Here is a 23,638-nt window from a genome sequence, read left to right on the forward strand (position 1 = left end):
ATTGTGTGAACAATATATTTTGTGTGCGATGGCAGGAAAGTGCATCATGTGGAGTATAATAGACCTCTCTGTTGTTATTGTCCGCTCTGAGCTTTATGTGCATAAAATAATGTACCTTAGTTGTACTGTTCAATGTATTTTACATGGAAGTTCAAATATAGTTACTGGCACTAAATGTCTTTTAGTCACTATTATTTATTCAACCATATCAACTCTAATAATCCTTGTCACAAAACCACTCGTTAATTTATCTTTGATGGTGTCTTTGGTTTATAGTTCATTCAGTTTATATATAGCTTATATATAAGAAAAGAAAGAAAAATAATACGATTCAATATAGTTGACACCCTCTCCCTCCCCCCCCCCCCAGCCAGAGTGTCTGTGCCATGCATTTACCGTGGCTTTCACTGCACAAATTCGTGAAGCTCGTGTCCAGCGGCGTGATCGTTCGTGAAGTCTGACAGTGACAATTCGTGTCCATATCACTGGCCCGATAAATTTATTTCACCTCATCGCTCTCACTTATTCAGAGGGGAGACCAGCTGTACATCCGACATCTGTCAACAAGTTAAGTTCCTTGGTGCTTTTACGATGTTGTCGAGCACAGAAAATTCATGTTACACAAAGTATTGCCATTTTTAGTTAACCATGCGCACATTCACATACTGTTTTAACACACATACTCTTAACACTTTGGAGCCAGGTTTCATATGTTTTTTGCTTTGTTTTTGAGCGTCTTCCACAGTTTCTGCAGTGTCCTTTCCATGTACTGAACACGTAACATAATAAAATACAATTACAAATACACTTATCCTATTCATTTGCTGACATGCCATTTTCGTCGCTCATATACATTATAGCGTGTAACATATTCTCTCCCCTTTTTATATATAGGGTCATTAATTATAATTTGGTTTCAATACATTTTATTAGATTTCATTTTCGTGAAATTATTCGATTCCAATTATTTGAGTTCACATTTTATTCTCATTTGGATATACATGCTTCATATAACATTTATATAATAATAGATGCTGTTTTTATTTATAGCATAAATTCACATATATTTTATGTCAGTTTACAGACCTCTTGACAGAGCATATTTATTAGTTCAAAAAGAATCAATGAAGTAAACAATAGTCGTTACAATAGATACTAAGCGCCACTCAGATAACTATGCAAGGCCATGCCTCTCTAGCATTCTCCAGGAAGGATCTACAGACTACAGGGTTGTGGAAACTCCACAGAAATGCATTCATGTGGTCACTTACATCTAGTTAATAGACTTAACTGCGACCCCAAGAACAAAATAGTTTGTTGTTCCTAAGTACATTTAAATCTGTCGATACCAATTATATTAAACCCTTATTCAGTGTTTAAAAGTGCAGCTCAATATTTACTTGTTATGTTCATTTCATATGCTGAGGTTTACAGAGTTGTATCATCAATACAATATGGTACGTGTAATGAGCGTAAAATAATTTTTCATATGTAACAAATGTGCATAATAATTTAAATGTTATTCAGATGTTTGAGGCTTTCAGGGTAGTCGACGCTCACAGTAGTTAGGTTTCGACCCCTTGATTATTTGGTAGTACTCAACCTTAGTTTAGCATCATGATATGTGATGTACTGCAACTGTTTTCTTCTTCACATATTTTCACACTATCACATTCATATGTATCATTAACTTACAACTATATTTACTTCTGGTGTGGTTATTTCTTAAGTTTTATGGTACCTAACACTCTACAAACATTTATCTTTCTTCACTTTAGGATGTATTGATGCATTGTTCCCTGGAAGAAAAACTGTAATACTAATTTAAAACTAAATCTTCATAGATAAGTGTATGGTGCCTCGATAGCTACTAATAATTTCTTCACATATTCAACCATGTATTCATTCACTTGAGTGTGCTGTCGTGTTATCACAAAACTTATTTCATGTCGTATGTGCGTCTCTACTTACCTTATAAATTTGAAAGATAAAGTGTATTAGAGGCATGGTGCGACCTCACTTTCAACACTTAAATTTACAAATATTGTACATATATAAATATAATCATATACACTCCTGGAAATGGAAAAAAGAACACATTGACACCGGTGTGTCAGACCCACCATACTTGCTCCGGACACTGCGAGAGGGCTGTACAAGCAATGATCACACGCACGCCACAGCGGACACACCAAGAACCGCGGTGTTGGCCGTCGAATGGCGCTAGCTGCGCAGCATTTGTGCACCGCCGCCGTCAGTGTCAGCCAGTTTGCCGTGGCATACGGAGCTCCATCGCAGTCTTTAACACTGGTAGCATGCCGCGACAGCGTGGACGTGAACCGTATGTGCAGTTGACGGACTTTGAGCGAGGGCGTATAGTGGGCATGCGGGAGGCCGGGTGGACGTACCGCCGAATTGCTCAACACGTGGGGCGTGAGGTCTCCACAGTACATCGATGTTGTCGCCAGTGGTCGGCGGAAGGTGCACGTGCCCGTCGACCTGGGACCGGACCGCAGCGATGCACGGATGCACGCCAAGACCGTAGGATCCTACGCAGTGCCGTAGGGGACCGCACCGCCACTTCCCAGCAAATTAGGGACACTGTTGCTCCTGGGGTATCGGCGAGGACCATTCGCAACCGTCGCCATGAAGCTGGGCTACGGTCCCGCACACCGTTAGGCCGTCTTCCGCTCACGCCCCAACATCGTGCAGCCCGCCTCCAGTGGTGTCGCGACAGGCGTGAATGGAGGGACGAATGGAGACGTGTCGTCTTCAGCGATGAGAGTCGCTTCTGCCTTGGTGCCAATGATGGTCGTATGCGTGTTTGGCGCCGTGCAGGTGAGCGCCACAATCAGGACTGCATACGACCGAGTCACACAGGGCCAACACCTGGCATCATGGTGTGGGGAACGATCTCCTACACTGGCCGTACACCACTGGTGATCGTCGAGGGGACACTGAATAGTGCACGGTACATCCAAACCGTCATCGAACCCATCGTTCTACCATTCCTAGACCGGCAAGGGAACTTGCTGTTCCAACAGGACAATGCACGTCCGCATGTATCCCGTGCCACCCAACGTGCTCTAGAAGGTGTAAGTCAACTACCCTGGCCAGCAAGATCTCCGGATCTGTCCCCCATTGAGCATGTTTGGGACTGGATGAAGCGTCGTCTCATGCGGTCTGCACGTCCAGCACGAACGCTGGTCCAACTGAGGCGCCAGGTGGAAATGGCATGGCAAGCCGTTCCACAGGACTACATCCAGCATCTCTACGATCGTCTCCATGGGAGAATAGCAGCCTGCATTGCTGCGAAAGGTGGATATACACTGTACTAGTGCCGACATTGTGCATGCTCTGTTGCCTGTGTCTATGTGCCTGTGGTTCTGTCAGTGTGATCATGTGATGTATCTGACCCCAGGAATGTGTCAATAAAGTTTCCCCTTCCTGGGACAATGAATTCACGGTGTTCTTATTTCAATTTCCATGAGTGTAGTAGCGTACCTTAAGTATATATATCGTAGTTTAGCGTCCCTTTCCCCTGTATACAATCCCTTAGCTTATCTTTGTATGTGTGTATTGTGTAGATAGTCGTAGTTGTAGTATAGATTCTCCCTTAATTTTCTATGTATCTGTTTATTCGATAAGCATTACAAATCCTAGTGCAGGCCGTAGCTCATCGGTTTGGTTTGTTTTGGGCACTTCATCACTTCTAGTTGCGCCTGACTGTTGCGCACAAGCTTGCGGTTTGTTGATCAGCTTGCTTCCCAATGCACATCCACTCTGTCGTTCTGACATCACTGGCATTGTGGCAAGCTGTATATTGAATCGCACACTAATGTGCGTTTCACAAGTTCATTTATTAGTTTAAAACTGACTTACACGCACGGCAAAGCGTTGTATATAGAGTACCATCGTCTCAAGAGACATAAAAGTAAAGTACTTCCCGTTACAACCACTCATCTTGCCGTTTACACGTTTTAAATATAAGAAAAAATACAACCAAAACTTTTCCTTAACGACTAACAACATAAATTCTGGAATGTGACTTTCCAGCAGCCTAAATCTAATATTATTACACATATACAGGATGGTCCATCGATCGTGACTTGGCCAAATATCTCACAAAATAAGCGTCAAACGAAAAAACTACAAAGAACGAAACATGTATAGCTTGAAGGGGGAAACCAGATAGCGCTATGGTTGGCTCGCTAGATGGCGCTGCCATAGGTCAAACGGATATCAACTGCGTTTTTTTAAAAATAGGAATCCCCATTTTTATTACATATTCGTATAATACGTAATGAAATATGAATGTTTTAGTTGCACCCCTATCAATGGACCACTCTGTATATAACTTAGAGGGTATACAGGTCTTCTCTCAATATATAAACGTTTTCAAGGCTTCTGTAAGCTTCCAGGTAGGGGATTTTAGTAATTATGTATGGTCTGGTGTATAGTAGTTGCCACTTACAGCTCAGTTTTCCAATTTTTGTGGATTTGGGATATGTTCTAAGTAACACCTTTTGTCCTATATAAAATTATGTTGTACGTTTCAGCTTTCTGTCATTAATTCCTTTCCTTATTTAGCCCAGATTTCTAGGTTCATTACTGCTTGTAGTATTTTATCATCCAGTGATAATTTCTGCATTGGTATCTTGGGCAAAGGTTTCTACCACTCGTCTACTCGTTTCCAATTCAACATCAGCTCATTTGGTGTAAATCAGTTCATGTATGGGGAAGGTTGTTAACAACTTGAAGAGAGGAGTGACATATTCAATCCACTTGGTATATTTACGAGCTATTCCTTAAATACCCTTTCTATGGGGGTGTTTCCGGATGAAATTTGGATAATAAAATGTGTTTGATCTGGTTGTAACACAAACTCTTTCCATTTACATCCAACAAAATATGAGGCATTGTTAATATAGCTTCTGGTTTTCCTACTTTTGCAAAATAATCCTCTTTGATTTGTCTTATAAATGAAATGGCTGTAGTGTTCTGCACAGCATACACTTTTTCGTATTTGGTGAAAATATCATAAAAACCAACTGTATAGTTTATGCCACACTTACCTCTGGGATAGGGTCTTACCACATACAAAGATACCTTTTGTATGTAATGTATGCATCCGATTTTGCAGCAGAATGAATCCTAAATCAGGAACAAGATGAAAAAAGAATCGATCGGTTTACCTCTCATTAAATCAATAAGGCTGAAATTAATTACAGTACAGAGGAGAGAGAATTATTAAATTGATTTTGGAGTTAATTATTTTAAATGCTGTTGAATGGCACGAAGTTGACAATGGTAACCAATAATGCTACTCTTTTGTGGCTACTGTTTCTGAAAGACCCCTGCAGTCATTTAACGAGATGAGCATTGAAGCTGAGTGAGTGTGATTACTACATGCATTCAGTCTTGCTGTAGTAGAAAATGTGTCACTAATACTCGAATTGTTACCTCGTGTTAGTGGTGAAATTGGCAGTGCAAAATGAGAAGACATATACATGCTCATCTTTTGTGCAAAAAAAGGTGTAGAAAAACATTACTGCAGATTGATTTGCAACCTTGAGAGAGTCTTCCAGATCTTTTGAATTAATTTGTAGTACTGGATATTATGGGACCATTTCCCCAAACATAGCAGGAGAATAAATACGTTCTGTCACAGATCACTGTCTTTGTGATGTTGCAAGATGATGGAGTGTAGGACCAGCTACTTGGGTATGAAATATTTCTATTTTTTTAATATTTGACACAGTAGCAATGACAGCCATCTCTTTGTGGTGAGTAGTATCAGACTATCAAGTGCATTTTCAAACCACAGCCTTAAATGTAAGTGTAATCATATCATCTACCAATGGACACTGGTGAACTATGTGATTACACTTACATAAAGGTTACGGTTTGGAAATGGATGTAAAGAGTAACAAACTTTCATATTCATCATTAAAAACGCTTGCATGATACAAAATGTTAGACATTATATGAAAATGTAATGTGGTGTCCTTCCAGTTCTTCTTTGCTGCAGTCGACTGCAAGGAAAACATATTATGTATTTGTATGAAGAGTAACATTTTGTGTTCATGTAATGGTTTCCAACTATGAATATGAACATTTGTTGCTCGTTTTTACATTGGTGGACTGTATGATTACAGTTACGTTTAAGGCTATGGTTTGAAAATGCATGTGATGGTCTGAAAATAGTTGGTACAAACAGATGACTATTATCGCAACTGTGATGGTTATTGGACAAAGTACAAAATAAGAACTGGTCTTTGTCATTGATCACTTTTCCCAGTAACTGGTTTGGGTACCAATTACAGATATTCCATTGGAGACTGTAACAAAGGCCTTTGTGAGTCACTTAGTATTACCATTCAAAAGTCTTCATGCCATTTTTACACACAATGGAAGAAATTTCATGTCCATTTTATTTGTGCAGATGTCTAAACTACAAAGGATTAACAAATGGAGGAGTACCCCTTTCAACCTAAGGCTAATGCCATTTTGAATATGTTCATAAAACTATTGTTTGAATGTTGTCTTATTATGTGAATAAGACATCTAACGACTGGGATCATTATTTGCCTTCTTTTTGTCTGCTTATAATAGTAGGGTCCACACATCTACAGTATGAACAACTAAATGGGTACCCCATGAGCTCCCCCTTAGAATTAGATTAATTGCTGTTGGGTGTCGATCTGATGAAATAAAAATATTTAGCACACCAACTTCAAATTTTTTGGCAAAAAGGCTCAATTTCAAGGTGTCAAAGCAGGTTAAGAGGGCTAATAAAGGAGCAATGATACTTCCTTGGCGATCAGGTGACTGGGTCTTGTTACAGGTTTGACATTGTCCATCAGTGTTGAAATACAACTGGCTGATCATTCTGCAATCATCCAGTTTGTTAGAATGAAGCCTTATCATGGACAAACTGCACAACTTCATTACTCATGTGGACTGATCCCACTACTGCACTGTTTGTAGTTGAGGTAAGTAGGACTCACCTTCACAATGTTATCATTTCTATATTAGATTACAAATTCATTTTTAAACACAGACAACACAATGCACTTTCACTGCGACCCCTGGAGTTGTATGACAGTTGTTCTACTCCTTTTCTTGTTTCTACCCTGTAGCTGACATTCCTTCATCAGGCACACATTCCACATGAACCTACTAGCTGCTTATTGCTGGCATGTACCGCTGTGCATTGTTAGAACCATAAGCAATACCTACTGGTGGGGTTAATATTACATTTGGAAATGCAAAGTCATACTTCCATATACTTCCTAGCCCAGAAAACTCACCTATGTTTACAGCCAGTAAAAGTTATGATTTCATTATCTAATTACACGAACTTGATGACATACTACCACACTTTTATACACATGACACCCAATGCTTTTAATATATCCTTGTCTATCGGCCCAGTGGTAAGTTACATGCTATCAATTTATTGCTTGCGCGTCACACTGGATAACTGTATCGGCTTTCTCTGTAGATGCATGCTACTTTTTGGATTAGGGAATTTGTATGGGTCAAATTATTGACCTGTGGTGTAGTTGACATTTGCAACTAGCACGCGGCCCTTGGCAGCATGGCAACTATCACGATTTTAGCCATGGCATAATTCATAGATGTGCCTAGAACTTTTTACATGTGGTTGCCTATAGTCAATTCGACACCACACCCCACATGTATGGGTAAACACGAGAATAATAAACAGAAACAGACTCACATCAGCCTACCAGTCACATCCACAGTTACTACTAATTTGCCCATGTTCCCCATATGCTACACAATATATCGACATAATTGCTGAGGTAGTTGATAGTTTGGCTTTCACAACTACTTTCTTTCGGAAACTCTTGACATCCTTGAGCTGGGACTGTAAGGCTACAAAAATGCACATTTAGCACCCCAGCTGCTTCATCATGTTCGATTGTTCACAGTCTAATTTTAATGGAGAGTAAGTATTGAGAAAGTCACTATATGATGCATACCGTCTTTTATAGTACACGTAGTCGAATCACACTTCACACAGTTACATATGACACACCCTTAAATTTGCAACACACACTTTTCACATACCTCTTGTACCATTGAGTCTTGACATCCCATGGATGTCAATACACAGAAGCTAGCTTAAAAAAACGGTAAACATGCAGATAAAGAAATTAAATACATGTTAATAAAATGGACACAGTAAAGTCGCGTATCTAAAGAAGGAACCATCTCAATCCTAAAAGTACTTGTCTGTGTGATGAACTTCACAACCTGACAATAGCGCTGGGTATAATCTCTTTCGTTGATAGTAATAATGTATTTTTGTAGCACAGCAAGATTAACGCATGTGATGTTATGTCTGACACCCAGTTACATAGTTGCCCAACAGAGGATGACAGCAGAATGCAATCAACAGTACATCATCATATAAACCCTTACTTTCATGCACGAGGGCACATTCCCCTTATGTGCGTTGAGCTCCAGTTTGCATTAGTTACGGTTGACCTCTCTGATGTGCAGGACCCAGAAGTCTCTGGACTGGGAACGCTTAACACAGAGGAGGCTGGCAGACCAGTCATTAGTACAGGCATTAGCGTGGGAGGCCTGATGTATGCAGAAGGAAAAATATCGCCATGAACCTGATAAGGAGAGAAACTGTGGGGTAGTTTTTCCCGGCCAATCCCCTTGTCAGAATTTCAGACCCTCCCACATGTTGACATGTTGAATGTATCTGTGGGTTCTACACATATTTTATTATACTATTGTGGCTACTCTACATTTACACTTACACTCTCTGCCCCTGTACTTTTGTAACCATTTTTACTAGCTTATTCCAACTCAAATAATACTATACTACCAGTTACACTGAACGCTACAAGGATGAAGCTTTATTGTACCACAATCAACTGCATGAACGCGTGCTGCTTCCTGCACCTGGCTCGTGCAAGCACCTTGCTCGCACGTGGAGACAGGTGAGAAGACACGACACACTTGAGGTATCACTGTTGTGTCACTCACTTGCTGTATGTTTTAGAGAACCTCTATCACACACCACACACTTTCCTTTTATAACCTGAAACTGAATGAGTTAGAGGATGTAAAGAAGCAGTAAAACAAGTGATACACAAATTATTTTGTACTCTTCCTTGTAGCTCATATATTAAGCTAAGTGTTTATATCTTGGCGTTTTGAAGTACAATGGTTTTATACAAATTTTGTGCGTAAATCTAAGCTAGTTTTGGCAATATTGCTGATTTGGTTCGTATGCAGGATGTAACTGTTACTGGAATTGCCTTGTGCCCAAATTGCCTTTACGATTCTTACTTTTTCAGTCAATTTTCACTGACCACTATTTCCGCTTTTCTACATTTTTTGTGGGTACTGCTATCCATATCGTCTGTGCTGTCACTTGGGATTTGCCAGTTCTGAAGTCTTTTATGATTTGAGATTTTATAGTTTATTGTATCCAAATCCAAAGGGTGAAAGCTTCAAGGGTTTCGCCCTGCCGTTGTTTACATTCTACTTGTTATCTTCTCCACTTGTGTACACAACAATCGCCTCCCTGCATGGGGACTCCTTAAGGTGTTCAGGAAAGGTGTCAGCCAAGCTGCAGTACCAGCCTCCAAACTCCCACAGGGTGAAATGAGTATGAGTCTTGCCTGCCCTTAAATGACATAAGTAAGCGTGTTTGCGACCAAAACAACAGCAAGAAAAGACCGTTTCCATTACCACCCTGATGAGCCAGAATTTTGTTTGGGACAAGTGCCCCAACGCACCACTCTTCTAGCTCACTATTACGCTGGACCCCCACTGAATGTCAATACGGATATGACAGCAAGCAACCCACTTGCTGTGAATCTTTTCTGGGTACAGAGTTTTCTTGCACTTGTATACAATCCACCTTTTCACCAGTATATATTTGTGCAATACCTTTACTTCTTTCATGTTTCCATTTTGGACTTAAGGATGCTTCCTTGAATTGGTGTCTTCTCCCTTCAGTTCCCATTGGCAGAAATTAGACAGTTAACTTTATGGTGTATTGCAATACTACTCTTATTACACAGTTCATATCACCAACCCTAAATGCTTGTAGCATGTAATGGTATGCTCTTCTGGCACCTGAGTTCTCACGTTAGATTCACACAAGTTACAAAACCCAAACACAATCCATATTTGAGTCAAATATGAATTCAGATCAAAGAAGTGGGTCATCACACTTGAATGTTCGGAATTGCCTATGAGCATGTATATGGACAGAGCAAACCTGATGCATTCCCTCACTGTCAATGAGACATATAATGCAAATGAAAAATCTAAAGAACAGTCTTCCTCGACACAGTGAAATATCTGGTAATGTGTATGCTATGACAAACAAATGCAATAAACATCAATAAACTGGCCTTGGATAAACTATCGCCTCTTTCCAAAGAGACAACGTGACCTCACATCTGCAGATCATTAGCCACCTACTTTTCTTTTGCTGTCCCATTTTGTCTTTATTAGAAAATGCTACTGATAGAGAATGTAGAAGGGAATCTGTAATGGGACTGCATATACAGTTGTGCACAAAATGGCGTGTATGTTCCAAAACATTGTTTCAGGAAGGTTGTTTTTGAGGATTGTGTTGTGAAAATGCCTTAATATTGCACCTCTCTATATGAAGTCTTTGGGAAATTATTATTGGTGAATGGGGGAGACTGCTTGCATGAATTCAGACTCACAATTTGCTACAACAATTTCTATGAAAATGACTTCAGAAATTCAAGTGACATACATACAGTTCATTGCAGCTCATAAAGGTCTATGCTCGACAGGGAACCATTCTGTAAATGAGCATCGTACCTCTCGTAATTAATTTTCGTTTAGTGGAGATCGATCCAGACATTGCTGTATTCGTTACTGCCAGCTTTCATGGCACTGACAGTACTCACCAGCTGAGGTGGACATATTCTCCTTCACAACTCAAACTTACCTTGTAACATCAGCCATGGTTGTGTCATATGTTTAAATATGCACATCCCTTATACACTTGAACTTTCCACTCCCACCACTGAGAAAATGTATATTGATGTGATCCTGGTTACCAGAGAGGGACTCTATCATATGACTTGTACTGTGTCCATGTTCGCTCATATGTGTGGTACTAGTATAACTGTTGAGCATATACTCCTTGGCCTGGCACTTTCCATTCAGTACATCTGACTGTGTGTGTGCTTGGAATGAACAGTGATCAATTTCCAGCTCTGAAACATAAACACTGCTCATTGTCATTCTCTCAATACAAATGAACATTAAAAATATGTACACTACTATGACGCTTATTTATTTCCTCCTTTTTTATCCTGAATCGATTTTTCTTGCTTACTGACAGTTAAGGGTGATAATCCATACTTTATACAAATTGTGCAGAGGCAGGTAATGGAGTTAGTACAACATACACACACCAATATATATTTCGATGGTGCCCTAGTACAGTTCTGTGCTGAGTTATGACGACCACAAGAATTATTCTCTTGTCAAAGGTAGTTCTCCAAGATTAATCAGGCTCCAAAGAGGAAAATACGCTTCACTGAATTATGAAGTGTGATGTTGAACAAGCTATGTATCAGTGCAAGAGGTGCAAAGGGGAGTGAGTGTGCTGAGGCTTATCCCAGTTCACTGCTACTAGCGCCACATCATCATAGTGTGCCTGTGCTTAGCATACGAAGGATTGCACCATAATCTAAGCATGAAATTACAAATTAAAATAACTTTTCCAAACTACATTAGTGTATACTTAAATGCTTTAATGTCAATGTGGTGAAATCTCATAAAAATAAAATGAATATGTTTCGCTTAGTATACTACTTTAAGAAAAAATAAGTGGTGCAAATTTCTGAAGCTAGAGAGCTAAAAACTGTTCAAAATATGCAAATATATGTCACAATTAAAAGTTACAAGTCTCAACTTGAACAGAGAAATATTTTGGCCAAAATCAGCATTCTTACAAAAAACTGAAGGCGCTAAATGTTGGACTGAGAAAGACGAAAATTCGTATGTAGCCTCAGTTTGATCTAAAAACCTTATATCTGTGACACCAATAACCTATCGCTGTTAGTTTTCAAGATATTTACTGAAAACCAAATTTGGAACAAAAACATACTTATTCATAATACATTAAGTACCATTTGCATTTTTATAGAAATTTATAATTATAGCACTCAATGACATTTCTGAAATAATACAGGTGCACCAAGTTTGAAGACTTTATTGTAAATAACAGTTAAAACAAGGAATCTTAAAGGGGTAATTCAGAGGTCATGTTCTATTGTTGATTCCATTCTAAAAATGTTAGTCGGCAAAGTTTAAATGCAGTCGAGCTAAAAGTTTTTCAGTAACTAAATCAAACCTAACTTTACCTGTACAAAAATTAAGAAGATTGAAAATTATTAACCCATAGAGGTGTTAATTAATATGAGTCTAAGAAAAGGACCATTTAGACATTGTTATCTGTACCTAAAGCGGTTGACAGCAGAAGTTCCGTTCGTCGGTCCACTGCGCCCATATATAAATACTGTCAGAGAGGCAGTAGCGAGAGACACTTCGCTTCGAGCTACCAATATTTTTCCGTCAGTCAAATGCCAGTGTTTGCTGTGCCACAGATGACGTCAGAGTTAGGCAGCTACAAAAAGAGTTTTTGGTAAAAGTAGGAAGTGAACTAGCGAGGGCTGTACACCGTTCTGCAACACTTTATATTTCACAGAAGTAATTGTTCAAGTGCTACCCATAATTTTGACAAAACTGCGGGTAAGTGACGAGATATTTCCCATTTGTGAGGTGAGCAATTAACTTTTAGTGATTAGAAGTCAGAGCGATAGACCATATTACCTGGAACGTTTCACATAGGTCGCCTCTGAACTGTTAGTAGTGCAGTTTCCAATAGGGACATTATTATTATGATGAGGAATATTATTATATTTTGGGAATGTGGACTTTTACTTAATATATCAATCAGTTAAAACTCAAAACTTTTATTTATGCTGGTTGTTCCTGATCTCGTTGAGTAAATAGTAAGTAGGAACATTTTCTTTCAGTGAACACAATGAGTAATGTGGACTTGCAAACTGGAAATTGTAATCAGTGAGTTCTCCATGCCCCTAAAGGCGAAAGAATCAGTAATGATCAGCGGCATGAGGATGCAGAAGTCAATGGAAACCACTGCATTAAAGACACATAATATGCAACCACAGGACATAATTGAAAAAAGTGTCACAATGATCTATCGATTTGCAAAAGATTCTGTAATAGTCCCCCATTCGGATCTATGGGAGGGGACTGCGAAGTGACTCGTATTGATGAGAAAAAGATTGCATAACCAACGAACGGATAACGTTCTACGATTCAGGTCCTGAAATGTCAGAGGCTTGAACGTGGTAGGGAAGCAAGAGAATCTGTAAACGTAAATGTGAAGGCTCTGTTTAGATATAGTAGGGCTCAGTGAGGTGAACTGGACAAGGATTTCTGTTCAGATGAGTATAGGGTAATATCAACAGTGGTAGAAAATGGTATAATGGGAGTAGGATTCATTATGGATACGAAGGTACGGCAGAGAGTGTGTTACTGTGAACAGTTCAGTGATAGGGTTGCTCTTATCGGAATCGACAGCAAACCAACATCGACAACGATATTTCAGGTATACATGCCAACGTCGCAAGCAGAAGATGAAGAGATAGAGAAAATAAAAGTGAGGATATTGGAAGCCTAATACAGTGTGTAGATGAAAATGTAGTAGGCATGGGGGGCTCGAATGCAGTTGTAGGGGAAGGAGTAGTAGAATAGGTTACAGGAGAATATGGTCTTGGGATAAGGAATGTGAGAGGAGGAAGACTAATTGAGTCTATAAAAAATTTCAGCTAGTAATAGCGAATATTCTGTTCAATAATCACAAGAGGAGGAGCTATACTTGGAAAAGGCTGGGTGATACGGAAAGATATCAATTAGATTACATCGTGGTCAGACAGAGATTCTGAAATCAGATACTGGATTGTAAGGCATACCCAGGAGCAATTATAAACTCACATCACAATGTAATAATGATGAAGAGTAGACTTGAATTTTAAGAGATTGGTCAGGAAGAATCAATACACAAAGAAGTGGGATACAGAAGAACTAAGGAAGGATGAGATAGGCTTGAAGTTCTCTAAGGCTAAGATACAGCAATAAGGAATAGCTCATTAGGCAGTGCAGTTGAAGAGGAATTGACATCCCTAAAAAGAGCAATCACAGAAGTTGTAAAGAAAAACATAGGTACAAAGAAAGTAACTGTGAAGAAACCATGGGTAACAGAAGAAATACTCCAGTTAATCGATGGAAGAAGGAAGTACGAAAATGTTCAGGGAAATTCAGCAATACAGAAATACAAATCGCTGAGGAATGAAATAAATACGAAGTGCAGGGAATCTAAGATGAAATGGCTGCATGTAAAATGTGAAGAAATAGAAAGAGAAATGATAGTCGGAAAGACTGACTCAGCATATACGAAAGTAACACAACCTTCAGTAAATTAACAGCAAAGGTGGTAACATTAAGAGTGCAATGGGAATTCCACTGGTAAATCAAGTGGAGAGACTGGATAGGTTTTTGCTCCTTTCTCCGATACCTCCAGCTTGTCTTTCACCTTTAGCTCACAGACGCTTGAGTCAGTCACGACCTTGGACACACCTGTAAATATGTCTTCCCCCGCGAAATCCAGCTTTTGTCCCTCTTCCGGCCAGCAGGTAGACGGAGCGCGCTCGGTCCTACAGGCGGCCACAATGGGACGGACCGGTTCCGGCGACGGGCTCTTTGTGGCCCACGCGAACGTGCAGTCGCTAACGGCTCACTTCGACGAGTTCTGTGACCTGTTCTGCCAATCGCTGTTCCATGTTATCCTCGTCTCTGAAACTTGGTTGAAACCAAACATTTCTTCCGACGCTATCCGAATCAATGGTTACTCTCTCCTAAGAGCAGATCGTGAAACACGACGCGGAGGTGGTGTGGGTGCCTATGTTCGCTCTGATCTCAGACCTACTGTACTATGCACATCGGATGCAAAGGGCGAAGGAGAAGCAGAGTTCTTGTTTTTCGAAATAAACACATCAAATCAGAAACTGCTAATTGGAGTAATCTATAAACCTCCAAACGTCGGTGCTATGTCCTCCTTTCAGTCTGCCCTGTCCTCGCTTGTGACACTGTATGAACACATAATCATTATGGGCGACACAAACATCGACTTACAGTTAAAATCTCCCTCTGCAGAAAAACTAAGGAGACTGTTCCACTCCAATGATATGAGTTTAACACCGCTGGACCCAACTCATCACACGCCACACAGCCATACACTCATAGATATAATAGCAACAAAGCGACCAGATAAAATAATTCGCGCCAATCAGACATCCGCTCCAGGACTCTCTGCTCACGACGTGATATTCTTAAATTACTCAGTGCATACTACCAAAGAAAAATCTCACCTGGTAACCTACAGAAACCTAAAAAATGTTAACCATGACGCTCTTCAAAAGGATTGCTCAGACATCCCTTGGCATGATATAAGCAATGAACCGACTTTAGACGGAAAAATTCGGGAATTATGTCGCAAAATTATTACACTGTATGATAAACATGCTCCTCAACGCACTGTCAAGGTAAAGAGAGCTCCCGCTCCGTGGCTCACCACTGCATTACGCCAGTTAATGAATAAACGTGATGCTGCACATAGGGCCTTCAAGCGTAACCCAACTCCCGAGGCGTACGAAGCTTATAGGAAACTCCGAAATAGAACCAAGCAAAGCGTGAGGAATGCCAAAATCAGACATGCCCGCTCTGTCGTATGCGGTATAACAGAACCTGCTGCACTGTGGAAAAAGCTGCGCAGTTTCGGTATAGGGAAGCGAAGATCTGACGCTGTTTATCAAGCGTCTGCAGAAGAATTCAATGATTTCTTCTCAACAGCTATAAACTGCCACGCAGCGACAAATTACCAGCCCCAAGATATCAATCTCTCGAGAGACAAGTTTTACCTAAAACATGTAACTACTGGCACAGTACACAAGGCAATTATGAGAATCTCTTCCGAGGCAGTAGGAAATGATGGAGTGAGCATTGGCATGATTAAGAACGTCGTAGACACTATTACTCCAGTTATCACAGACATCTTCAACCTGTCTCTTGTCAGTAGTACATATCCTACTGAGTGGAAGCAAAGTTTAATTCAACCTATACCCAAGACTGACAACCCTAAGTCGCCAGGTGATTACAGGCCGATCAGCATACTACCTGCAATATCTAAAGCCCTAGAATACATCGTCCATGAACAGCTGACGGACTATCTCAAAACTCATAACATCCACAACAAATATCAGTCTGGCTTTCGAAAGCACCATAGTACAGCAACTGCATTAATCAAAGTAACTGATGACATTAAACATGCTATGGACAGACGTGAAGCTACCATCCTAACACTGCTTGACTTTAGCAAGGCTTTTGATACAGTTGACTTTGATATATTACTAATTAAAATGAAACAGCTGAATTTCTCAAACAGCGCTATACACTGGTTCGACAGCTACCTCAAAAACAGAAGTCAACAAGTCATTTGTGGTTCGGAAAAGTCTTCATGGAAAAACGTGCGCTCTGGAGTTCCCCAAGGCTCCGTCCTTGGTCCATTACTCTTCTCACTGTACATTAATGATATTTCTTCAGTGATTCACTCCTGCAACTACCATCTATATGCCGACGACATCCAACTGTACATAAGTGCAAGCCCCAAGAACATTGCTGACGCAGTAGCGAGTATGAACGCAGATCTTTGCTCTGTTTCTCGATGGGCACAGAACCTAGGTCTGAAACTAAACCCCAAGAAATCCCAGGTCATACTTATATCTCATCCAAAGTTAATCAGTCGGTACTTTCGCGAAACAGTCCCTCAAATACTCCTCAATGGTACCCAACTACCATACCAAAAAACAGTAAAAGACCTTGGAATAATCTTGGATGAACACCTAAACTGGGAAGAACAAACAGTCACAGCTTGCCGGAAATCGCTCTCCTCCCTACATGCAATTCAAAAATTTAGAAAAATATTTCCAACCCATGTTAAACAAAAATTAGTCCAAACACTAGTCTTGCCTAATCTTTACTACTGTGATGTAGTTCAACACGGCACAAATAGTGAAAATTCGAGATGCCTCGAGCTAGTGATGAATGCTTGCGTTAGATACGTATGCAATATACGGTTGTATGATCATATCAGTCCTTCATACTCCCAGCTAGGTTGGATACGCCCACATAAGGCACGCGATCTCCACACGATGTGCTTACTTCAACGATTTCTTAGCCACTGGTGCCCCCAATACTTATCTTCTCACATTAAACACCTATCATCATTCCACAACCGCAATACCAGATCGGATACATCTAGCATCTTGGCTGTACCTTTACATAACACAAAATCTTTCTCTGTGTCATTCTCCATCTCAGCCATACGACTATGGAACGCGCTCCCCTGTGATCTGCGTCTTATCCAGAACCACTTAACATTCAAGAGGGAACTCAAGACTTACATATTAGGGACGGTATAGCCACCATTGTCGTGCCCCTCTCATCTTTTTCTTTCTCCTCTCCATCATAGCTTCGAATTTTACCATTCTATCTCTCCTCCTCTAACTTATCTACCTTTTCTATATCTCTTTCACCCCATTCTATCGTCTTATGTCTCTGCTTGATGAGAATAACTCACAAGCTGCAAGAATATAACGAGAAAATTCCCAACTACCAATAGGACTGACATTCATAAACGAAAAAATATGTTCACTTTCCTATACATAGTCATTACTATTATTATTATTCTTGATTATTATAATTACTTTTTGATTGTTATAATTATCATTGTAGTACTTTTATAATCTCTAATTTTTTTCTGTAACATTAATACTGTATAACATGTTATATGTCCTTAATGTTCTGTAGAAACTGAAATTTGTTGAACCTGAGTATGCCTGGTTAGGTGTAAGAGAGGGCCTGAAGGCCCTAATCTTGCCAGGTAAAATAAATGCATAAATAAATAAATAAATAAAAAATATATTGATGGCCTCTGTGAGGGGAAAGATTTGTTTGATGTGATAGAAGAAGTAACAGGAGTCGATTTAGAGGAGATAGGGATCCAACATTAGAATCAGAAAGTAAGAGAGCTTTGGAAGCCTTAAGATCAAACATGGTAGAAGGGATCGATAATATTCCATCAGAATTTCTAAAATTATTGGGAAAAGTGGCAAAGAAACGACTATTCATGTTGGTGTGTAGAATGTATGAGTCTGTTGACATACCATCTGCCTTTCAGAAAAATATCATCTACACAATTCCAAAGACTGCAAGAGCTGACAAGTGCGAGAATTATCGCACAATCAGCGTAACAGTTCATGCATCGAAGATGCTGACAAGAACAAAACACAAAAGAATGGAAAAGAAAATTGAGGATGTATTAGATGATGATCAGTTTGGGTTTAGGAATGGTAAAGGCACCAGAGAGGCAATTCTGACGTTGTGGTTGACAATGGAAGCAAGACTAAAGAATAAGCAAGACAAGTTCATAGGCACTATCGACTGGAAAAAGCACTCGCTAATGTAAAATGGCGCAAGATGTTCGGAATGCTGAGAAAAATAGGGGTGAGCTATAATAAGAGAGATGGGTAATATACAATACATATAAGTGCCAAGAGAGGATAATAAAAGTGGACTACCAAGAACGAAGTGCTCAGATTAAAAAGGGTGTAAGACAGGGACGTAGGCTTTTGCCCCTGTCATTGAATCTGTACATCAAAGAAGGAAATAAAAGGAAGGTTCAGGAATGGAATTAAAATTCAAGGTGAAAAGATATCAGTGATATGATTCGCTGATGAGATTGCTATCCTGAGTGAAAGTGAAGAAGAATTACATGATCTGCTGAATGGAATGAGCAGTCTGGTAAGTATAGAATATGGACTGAGTGTAATTCGAAGAATGACGTAAGTAATGAGAAATAGCAGAAACTTAATGTCAGAATTGATGGTCACGAAGTGGATGAAGTTAAGGGATTCTACTACCTAGCAGCACAATAACCAATGACTGGTGGAGGAAGGAGGACATTAAAAGATGACTAGCACTGGCATAAAGGGTATTCCTGACGAAGAGCAGTCTACTAGTATCAAACAAAGGTCTTAATTTGAGAAGAAATTTCTGATAATGTATGCTTGGAGCACAGTGTCGTATGTTAGTGAAACATTGGAGTGTGGTAAAACTGGAACAGAAGAAAATCGAAGCACTCGAGATATGGTGCCACAGGCGAATGTTGAAAATTAGTGGGACTAATAAGGTAAGGAATGATGAGGTTCTCCACAGAATTGGAATGGACAGGAATATGTGGAAAACGCTGAGAAGGAGAAGGGACAGGATGATAGGACATCTGTTAAGACATCAGCGAATGACTTCCGTGGTACTACAGGGACATGTAGAGGGCAAAAACTATAAAGGAAGACAGATATTGGAATACATCCAGCAAATAATTGAGGATGTAGCTAACAAGGGCTACTATGAGATGAACAGGTTGGCACAGGAGAAGAATTCGTGGCAGGTCGCATCAAAGCACTCAGATGACAGATGACTCAAAAAAATCGCAAAAATAGTTTTTAGGCTCCTGTAAACGAACAACCTGCTGAGTGAAATTATGGAATTTTGGAATTAGATGCATTGGCTATCGTTTGGTGCACAAAAGTTTGTTAGGTGATAATATATAGTGATCATCAGGCACTTGTATTTTTAAAAACTTACAAACTGAGACATCCAAGACTAACCAGGTGCGCAATGTACCTTCAGCAGTTTGTACTTTATATTAAATACATACAAAGGAAGAACAATCTGGTAGGAGACAGGCTATCAAGAAACGCTGAGTTATTCAGAGAATCAAAAATTCCGTTAGCAGATAAGAATGAAGTGAGAATCTTGGCCATAAGTGAGGTCGAGGAGTAAAGTTGTAACCTACTCCTTCCTAATCGGTCTGTTGGACTGTGATATAACTGCATATGGCTAATGAAATCTTACAGTGAATAAGGCTATATTTACCAAAGGAAAGTAACACCAGTTAGTTGGGGAAAATTGAACAACAGACCCATCTGAAAGAAAAATCTATTCTAAACTTAAGCTAAATACTGATGATAATTCTGTAATGGGTGGAATATAGTGCAAATGCTCACAAACCACAAAAGGGAGAAAATGGTACCACATAATATTTACTACAAAAGTTACTGATAACACAAAGAAAACACTGATTAGCTAAAAATGAGATAATTGAACTGTCGCCAGTCCGCTAGGGCAATAAATTTCCAGAATCTTAAGAAAGGTAATGGCAAAGAAATTTAAGCAATAATCACTGGCATGCCATCAGAAGGTTGTCGCGCTTTTCCCCAACATAACGGGTTATGAGAAAATAAATGAATCAGAAAGCACTGAGTTTCCACTTATTCAGAAGCACTAAATTTTGAAAGTAAAGTAAATGAAGCTACTGGATAAATAAATGGCTGGCATAACTTAAGCTTTGTCATGTGAAAAAATGACTTTTAGTAACCTCAGTGTAACGTCATGAAAAATTTAGAAAAAGGCAAACAATTTCCTTTTGTTTATAGAAAAATTGAATTAAGTTTACTTTAATCAAATGAGCAGCTGATTTTACATTTAATATAACAACAATAAGATACATACCAAGTCAGCAGAAGTCACTTGCTAAGCTAAATGCAGAACAAATGAAATGTGCACTCTTAATTTGTGCTGTACCTTTAGTTATTAGTTTTGCCAGTGAAATTTTATGTTACTTTAAGTGGACGAAGTTAATATCCAAAATTGCAAACTAGTTAAGCCTCTGTTATGCAATACAAGAATGAAGATTGACTGAGGGAGAAAATTTATACTGAAGCTGGTCTTTAGCAAAAACAAAAAATTAGCTGTAAGTAGTTAATCTATTTTTATGTTCTTACAATACTCCGTGATTGCACGGAAAGGAAAGGGACCCTGCTTGGTAATAATGTCTGAGGGCAATGACACCACATGTGGCCTTCAAATTTTAACTATTGCCGGTTATTATTCAAGTTAGTCATACTTTGTGAAAGAAATGTCACTGGGTAATGCCTACATAAGTTTTCAATTTTTTCACACAACAGCTCTATGATGTTGTAGCTGTGCGGACTCTGAAGAATGTAACCGATGACAATGCTGAGCTGATGCTGCTGGATGAGGACCCCGAGTCATCTCCAGAGCCAAGGATCATTTTGAGACAGGCAACAACTAGAACTGCAGCTCCCCCCCACCTGTCCACTCCTGCCATGCTCTAATAGTCAATGGTTAACGAATTAGGTGCGCCTACACTGGTGAAGTTGCAGCAAATGCAAAGATAAACAATGGCACAGCTACTACAATTTGTCGATGTTATCGATACATTTAAATAAAGTTCCCTTGGCTATGACTCAGCAAATTACAATATTTTCATTATCATTACACTCAGTTATATACAGCCTGAAGTAATGCACTATTACATCGATTAAATATTAAATATAAATTCTACGACAGAGCTTATAGATTCAGCATCAGAAATACAATACAAGTTATCAACAGATATTAAACAGTGATAAATTTTAGATAGTGCAGAAGTTATTTTATCTATGTTTTCGTTGTTACAAAGTGCCTTGAAGAAAGTATGTAACGACTCAAGAAGGGAGCAGAATGATGATAATGAGTTGAGGTTAGTCAAAAGCCATTTAGGGGTCCCTAATTATCCAAAAGTAGCACAGTACTATTGTCTACATAAAGGAACTTTATTTCTGCAGAATGGAATGCATGTTTTCCATCACAACATGTGGTTCTGCTGACATTACATACATCTGCGATATGGCCATTATGGTGCCAATAAGTGCATTTCTAAGTTAAGTGAGAAGGTGATTTTCGAAAACATGAATTGTAGAGTAAAAACATCCTGTATTGTGTGGCAGAAGGTACATGGAGTAAATAGTATACTGGAGGGAGACATGCAGAATGTAGAACCAAGTGAACCCCTGGAATTATGGCAGCCCATCTTTTTGGACCCCTACCATCATCTAAAGAAGGATGTACACATGCATTCTTGGTGACTGATGGTCTTAGAAATTATGTGAAACTACATCCAATACACAAAGCACATGTCAAAACGCTGGTAGACAAGTTCGAAAAGGTCTTCTTTGTAAAGATTGACAAACTTAAGAGTCCTGATTGGGTAATGACCCACAATTTGTATCTGGAAAATTTAAAGCATGTATAGATGGAATTCGCCATATAAGGATCTCAGCATATTTTCCATATGGACATATGAATGAGAGGATTATGCGTGAGCTCAACATATTGAGTCAGGAAACATTCAGCTTGAGCAAATCATATCAAAGGTTTGAAGAAATCGTCAACAACTTTATACATGATACAACAGACTTTGCTCCTTGTGAACTAATGTTTAATCAGGGACCCCGTAACATCTTCTCAAACTTGGTAGATTTTTCCAGTCCTATCTCAGAGCTCATTAGGTGAAAAGAATACGCAGGCTAGGCCACACATAAGTAAAAGAGCCTTGGACAGGTAAAGAAGACATCCTCTTCCCCATCTAGTTTTAATATTGTTGAAATAGTATTAGTCAAAACTAAAAATCTAAGAAGTTTCAGTGGAAACAAAGAAGTTTATGCATTTTTATCAAGGACCATTCAGGATAACAGGTACACCTCATGCAAACGCATGTTGACAGGAATACCCAAAAAGGAAGAGAGCTAAGCCCATTAAGCATTGTAGATCCGCAGCCTTTCAAAAGTGGTAGTAATTAGATTCTGTATAGAGTCTGTCATTCTTTGGTGGATACACAATTTGGTATACTGTGTAGTCCCAGGTGGATGAAACTTTGTTTCCCTTCCAAGTTTCATTTTCTTCTTCTGTTCCATCTATAGTATGTAAGGAATATATGCCTTCATGTTATACATATGCTATTAGATTGTATTATGTTCCTAGCCAGTAAGAATGATTCCAAAAAATGACTATGTCGAAATGATGACCTACAAGAGAATATGTGAGATAGTTTCCAATACTAAATTATAATTGTTAAAATAATAATGTTTAACTTATAAGTATCAATGATAAAAAATAATGGCTAAAATAATTAAATAGTAAATGAGATCCACAAAAAGGATTAGTGACAACAAAACATGGATACTCTGCATTAAGAGAAGTAATTGAATTTGAAAATTCCTAAAATCTGAAAAATAATCTCTGAATAAATTAATAATTTTCGTTTTGGAAGTAAGTTTGTCTGTAGGTGAGAGGGATTAATAATATGGTGCAAATAGAGAAAAAGGAAAGTGTCACCAAAATTATATGTAAATAATGAGGTCGGTAGGCTGACCAAGAAAAAAGGGAACAAGAAGCATAGGAATATGTGTAAAAGTGAAATTTATGGATGAATGAATACAGGGAGAAATAGGAGAAATGAAGGCAGTAGTCTGACATATATGGTAAAATGGTGGAAAATTGAGTCCCTCACATCTGGTAAACAGGGTAGAGAAATGTGTAATCT

This window comes from Schistocerca cancellata, chromosome 7, assembly GCF_023864275.1.
Source record: "Schistocerca cancellata isolate TAMUIC-IGC-003103 chromosome 7, iqSchCanc2.1, whole genome shotgun sequence".
In the NCBI taxonomy this organism is placed as follows: domain Eukaryota; kingdom Metazoa; phylum Arthropoda; class Insecta; order Orthoptera; family Acrididae; genus Schistocerca; species Schistocerca cancellata.